The 10,988-nt window shown below is 42.1% G+C and overlaps 1 protein-coding gene across 2 annotated transcripts in view; it reads right to left on the bottom strand.

Moving 5' to 3' along the window:
* Positions 1-10,197, bottom strand: part of LOC118378877 (uncharacterized) — a 15,540-nt gene extending 5,343 nt beyond the window's left edge. The window contains exon 1 of one of the 2 annotated variants that reach the window (XM_035765860.2): positions 10,093-10,197. The gene's annotated coding sequence lies outside the window, so the exon portion shown is untranslated. Of the gene's footprint in view, positions 1-8,153; positions 8,771-10,092 lie in introns of those variants that run through there. The other variant, XM_035765859.2, reaches the window with a different exon arrangement.
* Positions 10,198-10,988: the final 791 nt, after the last annotated feature.

Here is a 10,988-nt window from a genome sequence, read left to right as displayed (position 1 = left end):
AAATGTTTTGCCTTGTGGCAGAAAATAAGGAATTTCACAGTAATAACTGAACTAATCACTTAATTGTTGTTGTGACAGATGCTGAATTTAGAAAACTTAAAAAGTGAAACCGGAAATACTTGAAGAACAGTTTTTCTTCTCAAAGGCTCCAGAAAATCCTGGCCCTTGGCCAATTCTCTGAAAGTTTACATCACAACCTCCTTTGAACACAATGATGAATGATGAGTGATACCAGATAAACCTTTAACCGCTTCCCTCGTACTTCCAGAGAAGCTAAACACCTTCTTCGCACGCTTTGAGGATAACACAGTGCCACCGACATGGCCCGCTACCAAGGACTGTGCTCTCCTTCTCCGTGGCCAACTTGAGTAAGACTTTTAAGCGTGTTAACCCTTGCAAGGCTGCCGGCCCAGACCGCATCCCAAGCCGCGTCCTCAGAGCATGTGCAGACCAGCTGGCTGGAGTGTTTACGGACATATTCAAACTCTCCCTATCTGAGTCTGCTGTCCCCACTTCCTTCCTTAAAAAAATAAATTTAAAAAAAAGCCATTTAGCAGACACTTTTATCCAAAGCGACTTACAGTCATGTGTGCATACAATCTACGTATGGGTGGTCCCGGGAATCGAACCCACTACCCTGGCGTTACAAGCGCCTTGCTCTACCAACTGAGCTACAGAAGGACCACTTCAAGATGTCCACCATTGTTCCTGTACCCAAGAAAGCAAAGGTAACTAAACTAAATGACTATCGCCCCGTAGCACTCACTTCTGTCATCATGAAGTCCTTTGAGAGACCAGTCAAGGATCATATCACCTCTACCTTACCTCTACCTTACCTTAGACCCACTTAAATTTGCTTACCGCCCCAATAGATCCACAGACGATGCAATCGCCATCGCCATCGCAATCGCCATCGCCATCTGCACACTGCCCTATCCCATCTGGACAAGAGGAATACCTACGTAAGAATGCTTTTCATTGACTATAGCTCAGTATCCAACATCATAGTACCCTCCAAGCTCATCATTAAGCTTGGGGCCCCCAGGTTTGAAGGTAGGAAACAACACCTCCCCTTCGCTGATCCTCAACACAGGGGCCCCACAAGAGTGTGTGCTCAGCCCCCTCCTATAATCCATGTTCACACATGACTGCGTGGCCACGCACGCCTCCAACTCAATCATCAAGTTTGCAGACGACACAACAGTAGTAAGACTGATTAGACAGCCTAAAGGGATGATGAGACAGCCTAAAGTGAGGAGGTGAGCGCCCTGGGAGAGTGGTGCCAGGAAAATAACCTCTCACGTAATGTCAACAAAACAAAGCTGATTGTGGACTTTAGGAAACAGCAGCGGGAGCACCCCCCTATCCACATTGACGGGACAGTAGTGGAGAAGGTGGAAAGCTTCAAGTTCCTCGGCATACACGTCACTGACAACCTGAAATGGTCCACCCAGACAGACATTGTAGTGAAGAAGGCACAACAGCGCCAAACCTTTACAGATGCATCCTGTCGGGCTGTATCACCACCTGGTACGGCAACTGCACCACATACAACCGCAGAGCTCTTCAGAGGGTGGTACGGTCTGCCCAACGCATCACCAGGGGCAAACTACCTGCCCTACAGCACCAGATGTCACAGGAAGGCCAAAAATGATAATCAAAGACAACAACCACCCGAGCCACTGCCTGTTCACCCCGCTATCATCCAGAAGGCGAGCTCAGTACAGGTGTATCAAAGCTGGGACCGAGAGACTGAAAAACAGCTTCTATCTCAAGGCCATCAGACTGTTAAATACTGTAGCCATCAGTAGCACCTTAGAGGCTGTTGCCCTATATACATATACTTGAAATCCCTGGCCACTTTAATAAGGGAACACTGGTCACTTTAATAAGGGAACACTGGTCACTTTAATAAGGGAACACTGGTCACTTTAATAAGGGAACACTGGTCACTTTAATAAGGGAACACTGGTCACTTTAATAAGGGAACACTGGTCACTTTAATAAGGGAACACTGGTCACTTTAATAAGGGAACACTGGTCACTTTAATAAGGGAACACTGGTCACTTTAATGTTTACATATTACATTACTCATCTCATATGTATATATTGTATTCTATTCTACTCTGCTGTATCTTAGTCTATGCCGCTCTGACATTGCTTGTCCAAATATTTATATATTCTTAATTCCATTCCTTTACTTTGGATTTGTGTGTATTGTTTGTATTGTTGTGAAATGGTTAGATATTACTTGTTAGATATTATTGCACTGTTGGAGCTAAATACACAAGCATTTCGCTACACCCGCAATAACATCTGCTGAACACGTGTATCTGACCAATAAAATGTGATTTTAACCAATTCCCCGATCCTCTGTCCTCTCACTCACACCTGCCACCAGAGGGCAAAGCAGACCATCATATTCAACTAGATACGCTTTCAAGATAATATGGTACTACAATAATAGTCTATTGACTGAACTTCAATGTCATATTAGTATGTCAACTTTCATGTAGTTTCATGTAAAAGTGTAACATTAAGGATATTTTGAAAGGACATTCTACTCCAAAATGTAATTATGTTCACTTCCTTTAGAACTCTTCTGAAAATCGAGGACAGTTTCCTTTTATCTCATGACCTCAATGACATCACCAGCCAATTCTATATGAACCCTAAAAATAATTTAGCTAGCGTAAAGTTACTGTATAATAATTATTACATACATCTACACATGTAGGATCTTAATTTGAGCCAGTTTGCTACAGCAGGAAAATAATCCTGCAGCAACAGGACATTTTAATTCATATGTGGATTATAATTCATGGACATTTGTGTAGGGATTGATGATTTTCCCTTTACGAAAAATAAGTCTGAAATTTCAAAGTGGAAATTACAAACTTCAGCAGCCCTTTTAAACCTCAAATACACAACATGTTTTAAAATGTCCTGCAGGGCGATCAAATTAAGATCCTACATCTGTATTAATAGGGATGGCTCATAGAGATAGTTAGAGGACTCAACATTGTATATGTCCCATTATGGCGTCTGTAAGAGCATGGACAGCACCATTGAGGCCATCTCCATTTTGAAATAGTTCATTTTCTTCTTCTACTACTTCTGATTTGGTAAACAAACTGAAAAAGTGCATACTGACACCTGGAGTGTGTTGTTTGAAAAGGTATAAAGCCAAGGTTGGTGATTTACTGTCACCTGCAGTTATGGCTGATCCCCCCTCCTGATAACCTGGATGGAATTATGTGATCCTTCCTTAACCCATAGGAAGTCCCACCCAGTTGACTACTTCAAAATGGTAAAAGTCCTCAATGGCGCTGCCCCTGCTCAAACTGGATTTTGGGCACTAGATTTGGGCACTATCTCTATGGTTGGCTGCACTTCCAGGATTACAAACTAGCTAGCTAGTTAACTGGGAGGTTTCTTGGAAGATCTGATGAGAATCTGAGGAAGATATGTAACTTGTTATAACTTGTCGCTCTGAACTTGTCACTCTGAACTTGGCGCCAACAATTTAGCAGCGGCTATGTGCCACTGTTAAAGGAATATAAGGGAAACACTGATCAGTACAGCAACAACACATGCCTTCCTCTGGTTCGCGTTTTGTCTGAAGAGGCCTGCTCCATATGTGGCATATCATGATGGTGTCACACATCATGTAGGACTAGTCAACCATGATTATGAGGATTCCTCTGAGAGAGCATATGGCCTCCACCCAGAAAAAGATGAACCCACTTCCAAGACTGAGTCATGTGTCACTTCTATTTATCTGTTGTTGTGTGAAAAATGGGAGGAGGACATTTAGAAAGAGTTTAAAAAGGTAGAATGCTCAGAATGTCTGTGATGTGGGTTTACTGCTATCTTCAGGTGTCCCCAGACCAGACAGCAGACTGAGAAAGGGGAAGGGGGAGACTGAGAAGGGGGGAGGGGATAGATAGGACAACAGCACAATTAGACCCAACCAAATCATGAGAAAACAAAAGATAATTACTTAACACATTGGAAAGAATTAACAAAAAAACAGAGCAAACTAGAATGCTATTTGGCCCTACACAGAGAGTACACAGCGGCAGAATACCTGACCACTGTGACTGACCCAAAATTAAGGAAAGCTTTGACTATGTACAGACTCAGTGAGCATAGCCTTGCTATTGAGAAAGGCCGCCGTAGGCAGACATGGCTCTCAAGAGAAGACAGGCTATGTGCTCACTGCCCACAAAATGAGGTGGAAACTGAGCTGCACTTCCTAACCTCCTGCCCAATGTATGACCATATTAGAGAGACATATTTCCCCCAGATCACACAGATCCACAAAGAATTCGAAAACATATCCAATTTTGAAAAACTCCCATACCTACTGGGTGAAATTCCACAGTGTGCCATCACAGCAGCAAGATTTGTGACCTGTTGCCACGAGAAAAGGGCAACCAGTGAAGAACAAACACCATTGTAAATACAACCCATATTTATGCTTATTTATTTTATCTTGTGTCCTTTAATTATTTGTACATTGTGTATATATATATATATATATATATATAATATGACATTTGTAATGTCTTTACTGTTTTGAAACTGTTGTATGTGTAATGTTTACTGTTAATTTTTGTTGTTTTTCACTTTATATATTCACTTTGTATGTTGTCTACCTCACTTGCTTTGGCAATGTTAACACATGTTTCCCATGCCAATAAAGCCCTTGAATTGAGAAATTGAGAATTGATAGGGAGGGGGGGGGTAGGAGGTTGAGAGAGTTAGACAGAGAGGGAGAAAGAAAGATACAGTGAGAGAAAGAGAAATGACAGGAAATTCACTACACCTGGCCACACCTGGGACACAATGCAGTAGTGATTAGTAAAAGAACCAGGGACATTAGATGACACATCAGCCATGCATTTATGCTTGCATGCTGTGGACCTCGTTCCCTGGTGATACACAAATCACATCAAGGGACTCTTTACCTGTTTGCTCTTATTGGCACAGGGCCATCCATAAGTTCGTAAACACAGGTGCGCTGTGTGCTGCATGCAAATAAAGTGTCCTGAAGTGCCATTCTGGGTTCTGGTTAGTTCCAGCCCAGACAGATGGTGAGCTGCAGAAGAGCACGGTCAATTATAGATGAACATGCACTGTGCCATGTGGCAACAGACAACAGACATGTGGCAACAGACAACACAGACACAGACACAGACAGAGACAGAGACAGAGACAGAGACAGAGACAGAGACAGAGAGACAGAGACAGAGACAGAGACAGAGACAGAGACAGAGACAGAGAGACAGAGACAGAGACAGAGAGACAGAGACAGAGACAGAGAGACAGAGACAGAGACAGAGACAGAGACAGAGACAGAGACAGAGACAGAGAGAGAGACAGAGACAGAGACAGAGACAGAGACAGAGACAGAGACAGAGACAGAGACAGAGACAGAGACAGAGACAGAGACAGAGACAGAGAGACAGAGACAGAGACAGAGAGACAGAGACAGAGACAGAGACAGAGACAGAGACAGAGACAGAGACAGAGACAGAGAGACAGAGACAGAGAGAGGTGAACAACAGTCAATTATTCAATCAGTGGCATTATGATCCCCATCTATTTTTATACATAGGGATCATGTTCATGTATATAAAAACAACATTTTAAGGCTGTGTGTGTGTTTAGTGGAAGAGCTGGTTGTAAGGTTTTCTGAGAACACACACCAGACAGGCAGGCAGACACACACGCTGGAGACCATATCAGTGTACTCTGTGGCACAGCTTTTCATCATCATGCTCCATTTGCTACAATGACACGCGCCATTTACACTCCCTGCATGGCCAGACAAGGACCTCCTCACTCCTCAGCTGTCTGGATGAGACCCAAACACTGTCCCAACCAGCAAATCTCAAACAATCTCACAAATGAATAGACAACCCAATACCCCAAACGAACACCCTCGGTCTATAGAAAAAACATCCCAAAACCACAGATTCAAAACTATAAGAAAACACAAGACTTTCCCAACTAATTTACAAAACCTCCAAACATTATCCAAACAAACAATCCATACCCCAAACCCTGTCAAAACAAACCTTCTAACCCCAAACCCTGTCAAAACAAACCTTCTAACCCCAAACCCTGTCAAAACAAACCTTCTAACCCCAAACCAAAACACTCCCCCAAGTTCCTACAGAAAACCAAACTGCCCAACAGTTCAAAAAACATAGTCATTTTTAAATGATCTTCAAATAAACAGACACAAAGTAACACTGCTACAACAAAGTCACACGTACAACTTACAGCTAGAACTAAATCTCACAAATTAACCTGGTGATTAGGGATAGGTGCCTTAAGGTTGTTGGTTTGAATGATTTTTTAGATGGTTACCTGAGAAGTATATTGTGGGTCTGAAATGACAGAGAAGGAGGAGTGAGAGAAAGGATGGAGAGGAATGAGACTGGGAAGCTAGAATTAGTCTGGGAGGCTCTGTTAGGAAACAGTGAGAAGAGAGAGAATTCCATTAAGCTGGCTCCACACCTGGCAGTGGCTACTGTGCAATTATCCTGTTAACAACTAATCCATGTGTGACCCACATGGGCCGGATGTCCATTTGTCCGTCTGAGATGATTCATTATGTCAAGGCCCAGACCAGCCGGGATAATCATATCTCTTTGGAGTCAATACGTAACCTTATGGACATGTGTGTGTGTACTGAAATCATCCGTCCATAGACCAGATTAGTCAGTGCAATGTGTAGACTTCTTCATAGCCTAACTGTGACAGAGGTCAACTTCACGCCTGTGACACCTGCTGTGCCTAGAGCAGAGGAAACACTACAGCAGGTTGTTTGTCTTTGTTTTTCTCTGTCTCTGTATGGCCTGAGACGGAGTAAAAGCCTTGTGCTCATGAGTTTTGAGCACGTAACAGTGGTTAGCGGTCCTTCTGTGCAAACAGCCAATTAATTAGGATTCTATGATTGTGTCATTCCACGCTTTAGTCTAACTGGGCTCTCTCTGGCCTTGGCTCTGTGTACAGCTTTTTCAGTTCACATTTACACACACACACACACACACACACACACACACACACACACACACACACACACACACACACACACACACACACACACACACACACACACACACACACACACACACACACACACACACATAGGAAGAAATGAGAGCAGCAGTGCAGTGTGAATTAAGCTGTCTACCAGAAGGGAGGCTCCATGAAGGAAACATTCCATATGGTACCATGTTCTTACCTAATCGGCGTTGAAAAACCCACAACGATTTCCTTAAGCATTTAACCAACTGAAGGTGGTACACATTGTATTATTTACACGCAAAGGGCCACGTTTGCACGGCAAATTCTGCTGTTCTTTGGTTATTTTTATTTCAATTAATGATATAACCATTGATTCTTGTATATAATGTGTTATTCCTCATGACTTTAATATAACTGTCTTCTTACTGCATCACAACACAAAATATAGGGTTGTAGGCCTTATTTACTTCAGTAAACAAACAATGTATTGCTGCAAAATGTTTTAAACTATCATGCATGCAATAGATTGTCAGTACTTGCATTCAAAGCCCCACTATGAATACGAGAGTGGTTACATTTCCTAAACCCCATCTCTCAGCTTCCTACCAAACCAAGTGAGGGTCTGCTGTTGGGCTGAAACACATACTCAGGATTGTGGATTTAATGCACTCTGCTACTGGTATAGTGACATAGTCATAGTAGTCTAATATTTCAGGGACATCATGTATTTAATGCCATTGATTACTTTTAACACGAGGTAAGCAACAACCTAAATCTCAAAAATTGCCACAAAGTAGACTATAGGCAAGATTTCAGTAGATTATGGATCAATTGGCCTGATGACCTGTCAATTTCTGTGATCTCGAGCATACACCTGCAGATTAGGATTATGTTATATCCGTAGCCTGTTATCATATCTGAATACTTGTGAAAGAGAAAAAACAGTGATGGAGAATTAAATGAGGCTATCCAATAAATGCGCTGTGGCAAACCCAACTGTAGATGTATTAACCGAAAGTGTCCATAGCTCGTGTTAATACATATGCAAACAAATTAACATATACATGAACTGCAGTTTGTAAAATGGACACGACAAGTAAATGTGTACCGTTTAGGTGAGATCCGGACCACGCGTCCTTCAAGTTGACACCACATTGGTTATAGACTAATGGTCCGAGAGAGTTGGCGAAGTAGTAAAACTCAATATTGGTTTACATGGAAAAGTTACGTTTTCATATTCAATTCAAATTTACTTCCCACGTCACAAAAAAAATGTTTATTCTATCAGTTAGCCATGTCCGTTTGAATTAAACAACAATCATATTTTTTTTAAACGACGGGAAGAAAAAATAAATATGCAAAAACCGCTCCGTCCTAACCGCGCTTTAAACAAGACAGACAACGTGATGTTTGATAAAAAAAAGAAAGAAAGATCTATGCATGATTCGGTCAAGATCTCATCCTCCTGACGTTGTTCTTCAAATTCCATGAAAAGAGGAACTGTAATATATTTAAATTGAAGTCGACATACACAGTAAACTAATCGATGTCCCTATAACGACTGGCAGTGAAGCGCTGCGGTCCGTTTAGGCTACGTTGGGATCAACAAAGTTTGTCAAATTCTTCCCAGTTCTCAAAAACTCCGCCTGTAGCCTAAACGCGAATAGCTTCTGGTTGCTTTTGGAGCGGAGGAAAGGGAGGACAAGACGGGGCGAGCGAGTTTTTTGAAAGGGGTAAAGGACAGAGGGGGAAAGAAAGCACAGAAGAAACAACAGGACGAGGAACATCTGTGAGAGGGATATCGAATGCCAAGTTTTCTCAATACAAAATGTATAGCCCCAAACAGCCTAACGGCTGGTTATTAGGGATAAAGAAAAACAGTATTATAGATTTAATATAATAATTTAAGCAATGATTTACCTTTACCTCAGCCTTCCTTTCCCTGGGAAATCATGAGGCTAAACTGGGTTAAGGTTCATAACTCGCCTACTGTCTAGGCCTACTGTCTAGGCCTACTGTCTAATACATATAACACATCATAACACGACCCATAAGTACTGTACCTAATCACAATTTGAGGTAATTGGATGATGTTGGGTGCTGATGAATATAAGTCAGGTTAACTAGTGCATATAACACATAACCTACCTGTAAATAGTGTACCTAATCAGAATTTGAGGTGTTTGGATGACTTTGGACAGCTATCTTCTGATTGTTTGAAGATAGTTGACATATACCAGACCACATGTCTTGTATAATAGGCTACTGTGTAGGTCTTTAGGCCAACGTTTGAGGTTTGGCCGACTCGACAACAAACTGGTGAAGATGAAACCATGGCTGAGAGCTGAGACCTAGGCTACTGTGAAGACAGTGGAGTTATGACAGACAGTTCATCTAGATGGGTCTTCGCGCCAGCTGAGTATGTAGCCTATGTTCTTTTAACCTTGGAGAACAGCGCGTCCACTGAGTCAGTCCACCTTGAAGTTTGTTGTTAAAAAGGAAACCATAAATTGGTAGATGAGCAGAAGAAGGCTTTACCTTTTCCCTGTGTCTGCATCTCTCAGACACTCTCTTTCTTTACCAAGGTAGCGGTTTCCATCTCACTAAAACCTTTTTTTTCCCATTAATGTTTAAAAAGATGAAAGGATAAGGTAAAGAATGGAGACAAAAGAGAGGAGGCTTGTGTTACAACCCTGCCCCTGTGAGACTGCTCATGAAAGACTTTTGGGATGGGAGAGATGGGGACAGAAAGGGAGACAGAGAAAGAGGGGGAGAATGAAAAGAACTTTTCAAACTCCAACTGCTAAACGGGTCAGTTGTGTATAGTGGAACGAGCTAAAATGCAGAACTCACTCAAAGATGGGGGTACTTACCACTGTCAATACAGTCAGACCTAAAGGGATGTTGATAGATAGCACTCTGTGACTGACTGCTACTGTTTTCCCCTCAACACACACATGCACACAGCCGCACACACTCCATCAAATACACTCAATCTCTCTCACACATACAGGAGCAGCCCTGAAATAAGATGTGGATGTTATTACCTCTTCATATCCTCACCCTCTCTGCTGTTCTTCCCTGGTGTCTCCCTCATGGCATTCCTCCCTAAAAGTGGCAGTCATTGGCAGTCCTTGGAACCCTCCCACCATTCTCTCTCTGCTTTTTTGTCTGAACTTGTTCTGTGCACACTTAGATATTTCTGCCCGAGGTTACATCAGTGAGAGAGGGAGAGTGAGAGAGAGTTAGCAAGGTATTGACAGAGATGACAGTCAAACAAAGACAGTGAGAGTAAGGTCAACACACACAAATGTAACGACAAAAGTTATTTCACTCTCTCTCTCTCTCTCTCTCTCTCTCTCTCTCTCTCTCTCTCTCTCTCTCTCTCTCTCTCTCTCTCTCTATCTCTCTCTCTCTCTTTCTCCCAGAACCACATCAGTACACCCTTTCTCCTGGAGCATTGTTCTGTCACATATCACATTATCCAAACATTCTCTGCTAATAGATATAGAGACCGTGCTGCATAAATACACGCCACATTTTAAAATGCACACACAGACACATGAAATGTCATAAATAAATAAATGACTCTTGTGATCCATTGGTCTTTCATTCATCTCGTGTACATGTAGCTAATTGGCATCAATAACTAACAATCAAACATAACAATACAATCATGTTATTGCAATTTGCACCAATCCAATAACCTCAAAAAACACAGAAACATTTTAAACTGGAAATGCACCAACATGTGTGTTGCACAACCCTAATGTTTCAGATTCAACAGTCTATCTTTCTCTTCCTCACACAAAATGTCCTCAAACATGGATTTATTACTATAGCAATGAATATCCCGTCAATTTTACCTCAGCCAAATATCAGTGTAATTGTGGCAATTATTGCAAATAGCCGAGCTGTCAGGGTGGAGGTTATACAGTCTGAT

This window comes from Oncorhynchus keta, chromosome 5 (genome assembly GCF_023373465.1).
Source record: "Oncorhynchus keta strain PuntledgeMale-10-30-2019 chromosome 5, Oket_V2, whole genome shotgun sequence".
In the NCBI taxonomy this organism is placed as follows: Eukaryota; Metazoa; Chordata; class Actinopteri; order Salmoniformes; family Salmonidae; genus Oncorhynchus; species Oncorhynchus keta.
Note: the sequence above shows the minus strand (reverse complement) of the source record. Positions and strands in the feature narration are given on the sequence as shown.